Here is a 13,166-nt window from a genome sequence, read left to right as displayed (position 1 = left end):
TTTAGGATCAGACCCTTGAGTATATTTGGACCCTTCTTTGCTCCAAGCCTCAAAACCCCAACTTTACCAGTCACGTACATCTGTCCAATGAAAATGTAAGTCACAAGTTAGACAAATATCGTCGTACACATCTTCAGTACATAAGCGTTGACGAATCTTTTTTCTCGTAGAGGTCGAGAAGTATGCAGATGAAAGCACAATGCTTGTAGCATAATGAGTCTCTCATGGACATTTAAAATTACCACTTTCATAATTAATTCGGCGGCAAGTACTGTTCGTAAAGAGCCCACAAGGAAGCGGCTGGTAAACGAAATCTCAGAAGCAAGTCACTACGACACACACCACACGAAGGCCCCAATTCATGGAAAAAAGTTCTTGTAATAAGTGTTGGTAATCCTCCACTGTCTGAATAGTGTAATTCATTTCTTCCAGGGAATCTCGTGTATCACGAGGGATAAAGGTCATGACATGGTAACCCGTTTTTATACCTCTTTTTGTCGAAGGCAATAAGTGTACTTTCTGAAAAGAGATGATCGTACTCCAGTGGCGAATATAAATGGTTTAGTCACCAACGTGCACATCACACACCGTTCAGAAGATTTCTCTTGAACAAAGTTTAAGTTCTGTAAAAGAGTTTGGCAACCCTCTAACTCTCCTTCTGGAATTAAGTCTACCTTGTAGTAGAAAGGATGAGTCACAAGAAACGAATCCTTCTTGCCCACGTCCAGTTTACCAATATCTGACCACTTGAACACTTTCATCAGAACCAGTCCTCTTATAGCGTTCAGGTACCAGTGGTTTAAACATCGGTGACGTGACGGAAGCAATTCGTCTTTGCGGTTCACTTGTATTTTGACCAGCTCTCGGTAAATGCGTTCTCTCAACTCTACAGGCAAACCACGAACGTTCTCTTGTAACGTATCCATGATCATGTCAGTCAGTATTTAAACCCACGATGGGGTCACTTGTGATTGTTCTTACTTTAAATAAAATATTCTCCTAGAGCAAGCGTAATGGACATGGTGAGTAATTTCTGACCACTGCCATTCAGGGTAACGGTAAAGAATGGTAATACAATCTTATGATGTATACAATCTAAAGCGGAATAATCTGATGAATGCAGACCTGATCCAGAACAATCTGACGAGTTTGACTTGTTTCAATTTCCTCTTGTGAATTTCTCGACACAAAAGTTCCTTATTCACCAATTGAGATTTTGCTCTGACAAGTTTCTGCCAAACTTCCTTGTAGATCTTCTCTTGCAATTCGTTTGGTAATCCTTTAATATTATTTTTTAAGTTCCAGTACTTATCTAGGTATTGTCCAAAGTTTAATTCCTATCCAAGCCGGTTTCTTAAACGACACTGTATGCCACTTTAATGACTAGGTCCCACTTAAGGTAGGTAGTGACAATTCGGAGACCATCGAACATGTTCCAGGTAAGCTGAATCTTTCTGCTACCACTGTGAAGTGACACACCGAAAATGAAGCACTTGACGTTTCCGCCTTTACCCAAGTAGATAAACCCAGATCTGGCTAATTCTTCGGGAATAGGTCCTCCTAGATATTTACGCCATTTTCCTTGGAAGGTTTGAAAACGGCTTTCAAGGTTGCAGTATTCAGGCAAACGTGTCCGTACGGCAAAGTGAAGTGGTTGGGAAGGCGCATTCACTTCAGATACACGATTTGATACACTTTTTCCAAAGGTCGACTGACAACTTGGTGTGTGTCAATCCTTTCACTTTACACTCCGTGTGCACTTCCCGGTATTCTTAGCAGTAAGCTTTAGGAAGTAACCCAGGCGATCGATGTAAATACAACTGTCCGTGTTATTGTACAGGACGCGATCTCGTAAGTAATCTAAAACTTCGTACAATTTTAAGTGAGCATGGGCTGTCGCGTAAGCCGCAATGAATGACATTTCCAAATTTGTCGGCTTCTACAAAGTCCAGTTCTTTTTCGTAATTGACTAGGATCAAATCCTCACGAACAACGTCTCCGTGTTTCATGTATTTGGTGTTGTCGTGAATCATCTGGAAGTAGCGAGAAGGTTCTGTCAAATACTCCGTCTTGGATAAACACGGACACTGAGCCATTTTGCCCCACTAGCAAGTCAACATCACTTGTGCAAACGACTGCCGTCCTTCATTTTTCTAAACGTGCTTTAAAATGATGTTTTTATGCTCATATTATTTCTCTTTGAATTTCGTTTGGTTTTCGGGAGTGTGGCACCAGGAATGATATCCGCTGACATATTGTTTCAGTTTCAGAAATGCATCCACGTAGTTTGCAAAAATGCATTATTTGCTACTGTTCTGTCTTGGAAATGTGGTATATTTTGTATATTCTAACAGTTGGTATTCCAGGTCTAGAGCTTCGAACAATTCCACGCTAACCCACGTTCCTGTCAAGGCGCGTTCTGTCTGGGTGTGTTGACAAGGCTGGTCTTGGTTACATGGTTTGGCACTAGTAAGGCATAAGGGAATCATCTGTTTTTCTTGGCAATGGTGAGGTAAAACGAAATGGTACAAGTCCATGGGAGGCAAGACTTTGCACTTAATAAGTCATTCGTATTGTCGAATGTTGTCCACTTGGATGTGTTCAGTAAGCAATTGTGGGTGCCATGCGGGAAATTGGCGATATTTTCGCACGTAAGGATACAGCGAACATACGTACAAGTACTGGATATTTGACGTTTGATTTCTTCTCCTTTCTCTTCGTCGGCGTAGTACAGGAAACAAGTGACATTTGTCCGTCCTCCGTACAAACTGTCTCTCGGGTTCAGTGGGTCCACCAGCTTATAACTTTCCACGATGTGTTTAAACTGGTGGGTTTTCAAACAATGATCTTACTCGTGTTCCCACATATCCATCACTTGGCATCCTCGCTGTTCTAACTTCAAGTGCCGCTGACAAGTGGCCTCGTACAAGTCTTCCATGTTCTGTTGTAAAAACTAATTTTTAGTGTCACGTTGAGTGTAGCAGAGGGGACATCCGTGAAATAAGCATCCATTAAACTCGTAAACGATCTTGTGGTCTTCTAAGTCTCAGTCATCAACCGAATACCTTCCGATAGTCTTTTCGCCTCTTCCGTTGCTGTTATGTTGGATACATTTGTCTTCCTTGTCGCACAAGTAATGTAGCCGGCGTAGGGCTTTGACTAAGTATTGGCATTAGACAAGTTTATCATTTGAGGGCTTATGACAGCCAAGGTGTTTTAGGGCATTAATCGTTGGCGATACACTAAGGAACACGCTTTGGCAATGGTGCATCCTTCTTTCAAAAGATCGATCCTTCCGAGTTCGATGAATAATTCTCGAAATTTTCGACAGCAACGGGGTCTGAGGCGTGAGTCTGGTACCAAGCATAGAAAGCTTCTGGTTGTTTTAGTCATTTGATTCAAAGGCATGGACAGATAACTCATTGAATCTTTCAACTGCACTTGCCGCACTAGCACTGAAATGATTTTAGCTTCGTTCAAAGTCACTTTCGTACTTTCGGTACTTTATTCCGTATAGTACGTGAGAAGGAATTGCCCATGCTATCCCGATAAGTTGTGAGCCATCACCGTGGCATGGCATGCTAATCTCCCTAATTTTCGATGTCCTCTTGGTTCCACGTCTCGTTGATGGGGTATAAGATGCATCGGGCAAAATCGGCTGCCGTGTTCGGATCCTCGAAATATTTCTTTACGTCCTCCATGATTATTGTTGCAGTGAGGGCAATGACTAATGATAGTCTCTTGGATGCACTTCTCGCACGCTCTAAGAGCCACTTAGAAATTAGGAGTGTGATTGCCGGTTTCTTCATTGCATTCGAAATCGAAAAAGATGAAATTGCCTTTCTTTTGGTCATCGTCTTCCTCTTGAAGTTTGGAATAGTATTTCTGAATGTAGCATTCGTGTTCCAAGTCTACGATTTGGTGGAAAATGTGACAGAGTTTCTTTGCTGAACATGCGTGTAACTTGGCACTATTTATATGTATGCCTTGTCCACAAGTAGGGCACAATCACAGCAGTTGACAAGTACGTTTCGTGTCCTTTGTATAAAACAGGGTTGATGGGCCAATCATCCCCCACATTTATATTCGCAATGTTTGCGTTGCTCTCAATTGTTATAGCCATAGTCACAGTTCTCACAGTAATAGCTGTATCCCAAGAATGCGGTGTTAATGGTAATGGCATCGAAATGTTCATCGTGATGATAGACATTAATGTATTTTCTGTATTTGAAATATTTGCCTCCAAACAACAGAGGTCCGCGTACTTCATGAGGCTGCACGTTCAATGTGTAGCGTGGAGCCAAAACATCTTGCAATTTTTGCATTTAAGGAATGCCACATGGTGTGTCTTTGGATATCCCCGCTTGCTGTAACAATAGTTCTGCTTCACTTTATTGTTTGGCTCGGATCGATTTTTGAATAGTTTTCCAGGCTCTATTCCATTCTGGCGTGTCGTTCTTGTCGGCACCACGATAGCACGGGCTAAACACATGTAGTCTTGAGAGCTGCTAAACTGGACAAGGATATGCTTTATGCTACGAAGGTTGTCCACCAAAAACACTCTTTTGTGTCCTGTCCCTTGAGGAAGAGACACATGGGTCATGAACAGTGTCGCTTTTTCATCGATGATGTGAAACTTGTCATTGGATTGTTGCACGTGTTGAATCTTGTCGATGATTTTGGAATGTGGCAATTATAATGGGCTGCTAAACTCAATCCAAACGGGGGACTTCAAACTGTTGTGATGAATGGAAAGTCTCAAGCGATCGTCTTCTTCGGGTTCACATTGTCGTTGTCGTGTGCTTAGCAAAGAATCCCACACCTCGGTGATGAACCCCTCTGCTTTCTATAATGATACTTTGGACTTGAAATCTTTAACTTTCAATGTATACGTGTCAGCCATAGTTATAACTTTTCTAGAGGAGTGCTTTTTCGTCTCTCGAATGCACTTTTCAGGGTTTACTGGTGAACTTTGTTTGGGTGTAAGCTCTATAGGTCTGGATTCGGGTTCACTCATGTCATCTTCCAAATCGCTGATATGGATTTGAGCCAAGATTTCAGCTACTGTACGTAACGATAAATCACGTTTCTGCCTTTTACTTTCTTATCTTTTTTGCACGAAATGATTCAATCGTTTTATCTTGACTGCAAAAAAGCAAATGACTAAATTTAAGAAGCCATGGGTCCATTTATCCATGTCAAATCAGGGTCTTTCCTATATAAAGGCTCAGTGTCTTTTCTCCCAGTGATCATTTCACTCTCAGACCAACCAGAACGACGGAAGAGCCCACAAAGATCGAACTTCTGATCAGGGCTTTGCGAGGTGTCATACGAAAGTTTTCTTCAGACAAGCCGACAGACTACTCACCTCCTTTCGAGATAAAAGTCAACATACTTGCTATATCTGTAAAAAGAAAGGTTACTGGGCTACAGAGTGTCCAAACTGTCAAAAAAGCAAGACAGGTGTTAGAAAAGACAAAAGTCAAGATACCTGTTATCATTGTCAAGAGAACGGATATTATTCTTCAGAATGCCCTAAACAAACAACAGGAACAAGAGGAAGAGAGGGGTTAGGAACATGAGAAAGAGGTATCCTCCAAACACGAAGAACTCAGACAAGTCCAGAAAGACAGAAAGACAAATAAAGCAAGGAAACAAAGACAAGGAGAAAGTGAGGAAGAAGAGGAGGAAAAACATGTGAAAAGTGAGGAAATTCAACAACACAAAACAGAGAAAGTGAACAAAGACACAGAGTAAGTCTATGAACCGTTAAAAGTGTTGTGTTGTGAATTGGATTGTAAATTTTGTACCAAACAAGACCAGATAGAAAACGAAGGTGTCTCTTACTGTTGATTATTTTAGAATATGGATCTACACTCAAGCATATACACACGAACATCGTGGGGCAAGAAACGAATTGTGTTTTAATTGATTTTGGCAAAATGAATGAGATCTCTTTTCAAGAGAAGCGGATGGCCCTGAAAAGGACTGTTGAACGTTGGGATTTGTTTTAAACTTAGGAACGGGACGTAATCAGTTTTAATTGCCTTAAGCCTTTACCACGGCAAAGGGCTACTGCTGATATTGCTCATATCAATGATTAGGTATAAATCACTGGGGATGGTATCTCAGGTGTAGCAAGAGCATTGGAAAGTTTGGCTTGGGAAGGTCTTTTTCTCTTGAGTAGTAATAAAGAAGTCTGATACATTTGTTTCAGACTCCTTTACTTTGCCAAAATATCTAAGAGTATCGTCACTGTTTGACATTTACTGTCCTTGTTCTCTCTTAGACCTTGTTCCTTCTCTACTGCTTCTTCCCGTCGTTTGCTTCTAGCCTCTTCTTCATCTCGCTGTTGCTGTTGAAGAGAAATCTTGTTCTGCTTCTTTCTGCTATTGTAAACGATTCTCCAATTCTTCTTTTTGTCTCTGTTTAAAATCACCGACGTGTGGTAAAGAAGCAGAAGGTGGATAAGATATTGGTACTGGAAAAAATTCTTGCGAAGAAGAAAGAAAATTGACTAAATCCCAATGAAAATCGGTCTCTTCTGGAAGTAAGACTGTTGACTGTGATAGCTGCTAATATATCATTGCTTCTCGTCTCCACTGCCGGTGCACCCCAATTCATTATTTTGTTAGTTTCCGTCATGTTTGATTCACTGCGTATAGACGTTAGTGTATCTATATAGGGAATGTGACGTCACAGTCAGCTATTTTCGGATTGGAAGACAGAATTCACATTTTGATTGAATTTTGTAAAGCACTGGTGAAAAACTCAACCCGTTTCGTTCCGCTCCTCCACTATAAATAACCACAGTTCATTTCGTGTCCTTCACCTGTGTTTGTCACAAGATGTGGACTAAAGTTGAATTATCTGCTCTCGTATCGTCGATGTAGTTCCGTACGGACTTAACCATACATGTGAAATCATCATGGACAATCATCCGGATCACCGATACGAGCGTTTGGAAAAGAAGAATGTATGTGGAGAGGCAATGCTATTTGAAGAGAGTCCTCATCTACGGTCCAGAAGTCAAAGGTTTCAAGAAGAGAAGACCTATGCGATGCCCTCCGTGTTAATGGAATGATGTTAACATAAAACCAAAGTCCCTTTTTCATGGCCACTCATATGTCTCTTAAAGGTTTGCGTTCTTGCCTAAAACAATTTAAACTCAATTTTATAGTTAATGTACGACAGGCTGATGTTCATCAATGTATGTATGTATGTATGTATGTATGTATGTATGTATGTATGTATGTATGTATGTATGTATGTGTGTGTGTATGTATGTATGTATGTATGTATGTATGTATGTGTGCATGTATGTATGTATGTATGTATGTATGTATGTATGTATGTATGTATGTATGTATGTATGTATGTGTGTGTGTATGTATGTATGTATGTGTGTATGTATGTATGTGTGTATGTATGTATGCATGTATGTATCTGTGTATGTATGTATGTATCTATGTATGTATGTATGTATCTATGTATGTATGTATGTATTATATATGTTTATGTCTACATCTCTATCTATCCTGTATTTGTCTCTCTCAAAAATAGTGCGTATTCAGGTCAGCCTCTTGCTACATTGTTACCAATCTTCAGTACCGTGACATCACATCACCTGCTCCATCCCTATTGTCACAATACAACAACCTCACTTTCCTTTGTCGCAATATCTGCACAACCTTGTCGCCATACGTGCCCACGACCTTTTTGACTAGGTTTTCCATTGTCGCTATACAGCCCCTATTACTACTATTAAATTATATATTTATATATTTAAAAATATCGAAATAATCGCCTCTACAAATATCAGGCGGGAGAGCAAACCTTGATCACATAAATTAAAAGATAAACTCATTTTTCTATATCATGATCACATATCTAATATATTATTTATTTTATTTATTTGTTTACTTATTATGTTATGATATGAATTATTCGATGTCATAGAAAAAGAGTCTCTCTAAAAACACTTTCTCTTACCATATTCAAAGAGTTTTAAGCGTCACCAATATATATTCTTTGATGTAGTTACGTCAGTAATACATTAATCATTAGCGAAAAGAAGACAACAATAGATGGTCAGAAAGAAAAAAAATTCCTATAATGTCAGGCATCTCCTACAGTTCAATAATTGACCTAGTTACGTTATTTTGCCTCTTGCTAGATCAATAATCAACTCCAACATAAAAAATATAAATAAAAGGCTCAAGAAAACTTGCACATTTTATAACATTCCTTCACACACTAGACTTAATGTCTTTTTAAATTTTAGTTTTGATACACACCCACTGCTTCCGACGAAAAAACCCACTAATCAACGTATACATAGAAAATGTGTATTGTATATGTGCATCCACTGCCATCTCACCTCTGCCTGCTTGGGTTCGAGTCTAGGATTCGGCCAATGTGGGTATGTGAGAAAGCTTGCCAGTAGCTTCTCATGGGTCGATGGTTCTTCCCAGGGTTCTTCCTCCACCATTAATACTGGCCGCCATTCATAGCATATCGTGTGCTGAAAATGGCGTTAAACCCAACAACAACAACCATATGTTGATTAGATTTTCAGACTATTACATCAATTGTCTATCTATTATAAAGCCACAGGTGACGTCAAAAACAACTCCATAAGTATCCCCAACATAAACGAGGAAGTAGATTGTCAAAAGGTCAGTGATAAAAACAGTTCCAAAGTTACGACCTATCAGACGTGTAATATTTCAAAATAGTTCAGCAACAACAACAACAACAACAAACTGAATATAGAACATTGTATCCTGATACACGCACATGTACACTTTGTTCGGTTCTGCTTACCTTAAATATATACTGCTATACGTCTACACATCGTCAGTGTTAGAGAATGCAAGTATCATACGTCTGGGCGTGTTTTGTTCCTTTCATTCTAGTACCTCGATAACCAACCTTCACATTATCGATTTTGCATATGACGTAAATACACATCGGTTTGGTACCCTGCTTCGTATTCTCCCTGCAGTCTCATTTCGCTGTAAGAACGAAGTGCGAATGCGGGAATGACACCAAGCAGGGAACCAGACTGAACTTGAATCACTAATTCAGCAAAGTCCACTTAAGTCTCTAGGTAAGACAGAAGAAAGACGGGTTTCACAATCGCCAATAATTTAAAGTACAACGGTTTATCCAGTCACCTCACTAACTAAAATATAGGACTTAGTATGTATGCGGGACTGAAATCATTGCAATGGTGGCTGTGGACGTGCTGCAAAGTCCTTTGAGTTGCGGTTGATATACATCACGCTGAGTCTGTTTTTAGAAATCCGATTACACAAACGTTGAAAACGGTTCCTAACTTAACGATAGTTAGGAAAACATAAAATTATTGGGTTAAAAATATATGAAACACTTTTTAAAGGTAGCATGTCAAAATGTATGATGTTCCTCACGTTTTTTTTTGTTTTTTTTTTTTTTGTTTTTTTTTTTTGTTTTTTTTTTTTTTCATTACGTGTCTCGCGCACAACGACTGAGACTGGACAGATATCATGTTAGTAGCCAGGTTCCCGGCCCTTCTGTACCTTCCTCCAATGATCATATAAGTAAGACAGAGGACCTGTTTGTTATGTATGGCTCGCCCTAACCTGGCCTCGTTATGTCAAGGCCAGGCAGGGCCGACAAGGGGAGGGGGCAACCAGGGATATATCACCAGGGCCTAGGCTCGTAAGGGGGCACGGGCCGAATAACGCTTTTAAATTTAAGGAAAGAAAGATTTTGATTTAACAAGAATTAGGAGTGGCCCGGGTATTTCTCACCCGCAGAGCCCACGTTAACTCTCTACGGCCTGAGGCCAGGTACATGTAAACAATCACTCTATTTTAACTGACATAGTAGTGACTAATAGAAAGAAATTATCGGTGGTGGCACAACTGCTAATAACTGATTTAATGCTGTTTATTGGAAACGCATTTTTGTACTTGGAATTTACGTCCGTCATCTTGAAATTTCTCCATTACAGTTTGACTATACCTCCCCGTTTGTTTGTACCCTTCTGCCGATTTCAATAACGAAAAGTATACATTTGATCAGAAATGACAGAACATGCTCAGTTCATTATTTTATATAGTTTTAACCTGACTGTGACCAGGGAAGCCCTAACACCGTCATTGTCTGCGCGTTTCGTGCTTAACGGAAGTTTTAAATATAATCAACGGCCATGCTCGAGATCCATTTTCAGTTCCTGGACAATTCGATTTTCAGGGAAGGGGTGTATGCACGACTACATATGTATGTAAGTAGAAAAAAAATACTATGTCGTCTGCTTGCGCAGTTTACATTGTCGAATCAAGCAAAGGAAAGACTGCAATTACAGATTTGCCTTTTAATGGATTTAACAAGCAGTGTACTTTCCATGTACATGTGTGCAAAGGATATAACTCAGAACTCTCAACATTATGATAATTTGTGGACTTATCCGTCAGTTACCGAATAGGATTAATTACGTCACAATGTTGTCTCAGGAAATCAACTTGCCCATAGTATACGCATCATGGCGGCGTGTTAGTATGGAAAGTCCGTTATGCATGAAAGACGCAGAGAATGCCAGTGCTGGAGCCACTCAGGTCAATTAGGTTAGAAATTATAAATCAATGTATAATCGACTAAGTTTTGTGCACTTTTTGTCACATTAAAGATTATCGTTATTGAAATCGGGGGGGGGGGGTACAAAGAAACAGGGAGGTATAGTCCGACTATTGTCTCAGCCCTTCGACCCTGTTTCTTTTCTGCAAAAAATTTGTTAATTTTTAAAATGAATAGTCGTTTTAAAAACTTGTATGTTGAGACAATATATTATGAAAAATAGTTTAGTTATGTAATAAAATTGAAATTTTCTATAAATTATATTAAAAGCAATGTCTGATTAAATTATATTAAAAGTAATTTTCTACTAAAATATATTGAGATTAAATTCATTTATTTCGGTATTACAGTTATATACTATTTAATGAAGATTGTCCCTTTATGAGCAAAAATGCAAAACTCTCTTGCACAATACATTTCCTTTGTATCATAAGTCAGCAAAAAACTACACGCGGTTTGTTGTGTAAGTTACTGAATTAGCGGATTTCTAAAATTCTCTGACTTTCTAAGCTATAAGCTCCACGCGTTGATGCAGCAAAATTGTTTGTCTAATGACATATATAACTCCAGACGGTAGTCTGTAAGAAACTATGAAGCCTCACTTTCAAATTCTTGCGGAACTCAAGAACTAGACGTGTGACCATATTTGGCTGAGCCATAAGAAACTGTGCATAAAAGCGAGGAGATCTGTCTGATAAATCAGTTATTTCGTCGGAATCTCAAATAGGCTTGTATCATTACAGATAAGATACCGTCTGCGTACCATTTTTATATAAAATAGGGAATTTTAGTGTTAAGATGTTAATTTTACATCGGTACATTGCAACATAAGTGTATTTTGATATCTCTTTACTATTCTCTTATATAATGTATTGGAAAGTTTAATTGTTTGAAAAACTTATATTTACTTGTAATTATATTATTGATTATAGTAAAATAAAATGACGTTCGCTACCAACTACATACTCTGTAATAGTTAATTCAGATACAAAACACTCTTTGAAAAATAGAGTTTAATATGTTGACATTTTAGATTAAATTCAGTATAATATATTGCTACTTAATGATTGCGGTATTAGTCTGAAATTTTGAATTTTAGATTCTTTTGCTATCGTGAATTTATTCGATATTTAATTATCTGTATTACATTCTAAAAGGCAGAAATTATACAATGTATGATGTTGGTCAGTGAAGGAATGTCGTATTTTTTATGTATCTCTAACATCAGTAATTTAAGTTTATATAGATTAATATTGGAATGTAATTTTATTTGTTGAGTATTTCAATCAAATGAGTCCTTTCGTCGGAATCTCAACGAGGCTTGTATCCTTACATAATCCCGTACCTCCCGCAAAGCCATTTTCCCCAAAACGTAAACGTATCTACACCGTTATGAGCGACATCTCGTTGAAGAGAGTCTGAACTTCTTCTTCTTCTTCTTCTTCTTCCTCTCTCTCTCTCTCTCTCTCTCTCTCTCTCTCTCTCCTATATGGTGATGAAAAACAGCATTACTGAGAGTTTATGAGACAAACAGTCTCGTAAAAAAATATAATGCAATTACATGTGCAAAATTAAGCAAAAGAGTAGAAATACATTTTGGATGTATTTTCAAGCAAACCCTGTCTCTAACTAAATATCATGAAGAAATAAATCATTTGATGCACATAGCACGTGTGGTTAAAAAATTAAAAAATACACTTATCACTCAAGTTGATACTATTACAGTGACATATTACATTCTGATCTTCTGTTATCTATATAGGACGATGTTTTATTTTGATTACAAAAATGATATGCAGCTAATAACCTTGTATGAGTGGGTTTAGTATTGAGATCATTTTCAATAGAAGCATACATATGTATTAGGGTCTAGGTCATGAATATTAGAATTCCCCATAAAAGTACCTAGCCTACCTTTTATTAGAATTCCCTATAAAAGTACCTAGCCTACCTTTTATTAGAATTCCCCATAAAAGTACCTAGCCTACCTGATTTTACCACATCCTTATTATAATTTTAATAACATTTGATCTTGGTGACAAATTTAGAATCTTATAGAATGTAAGATTCAACTAAGTCATATTATTTCCAGAAAATACCTAATTGTGACCTAGGTCAAGTAAGGAGTTTATAATCTTGCTTACCTGAGAAATTATTCATTCTTGCGATAACGTCTGAGGCAGAAACAGATCTTGTTATTGTGATCACTATTTCATTTGGATTTATTTATTTAATGAAACCTTTATTCACTGGAAATACAAAAAAGTGCTTTTAAACAATATTCTTGAACAGAAACATTGATTAGGAATTATAGTGAATTTTGACAAGGACATCTTGAATTATATTATTGTGATTAACTAGAAGACTGTTAGTACATGAGCACACTTCAGGCTACCTTTACATTATTACATTCAAGACTACAGGCACATCAACACCTTCAGTGCTGGATCTTATTTCTAACAACAATGGAATTTAAGTAGAACTTTATTCGTTACGACTGGTGATATAACGTTTTAGACTATTTGAGGTTTAATTCGCAATAC

The 13,166-nt window shown here is 38.1% G+C and overlaps 1 protein-coding gene across 1 annotated transcript in view; it reads right to left on the bottom strand.

The window, feature by feature from the left end:
- Positions 1-8,991, bottom strand: part of LOC149795492 (uncharacterized) — a 33,393-nt gene extending 24,402 nt beyond the window's left edge. The window contains exon 1 of the mRNA XM_089965297.1: positions 8,827-8,991. The gene's annotated coding sequence lies outside the window, so the exon portion shown is untranslated. The remainder of the gene's footprint in view (positions 1-8,826) is intronic.
- Between the last annotated feature and the right edge of the window lie 4,175 nt (positions 8,992-13,166).

The sequence above is a fragment of the Sinohyriopsis cumingii genome, chromosome 7, assembly GCF_028554795.1.
Source record: "Sinohyriopsis cumingii isolate HCF-2022 chromosome 7, ASM2855479v2, whole genome shotgun sequence".
NCBI classification, from domain to species: domain Eukaryota; kingdom Metazoa; phylum Mollusca; class Bivalvia; order Unionida; family Unionidae; genus Sinohyriopsis; species Sinohyriopsis cumingii.
The sequence above is the reverse complement of the archived record's forward strand: the minus strand, read 5'-3'. Positions and strand labels throughout refer to the sequence as shown.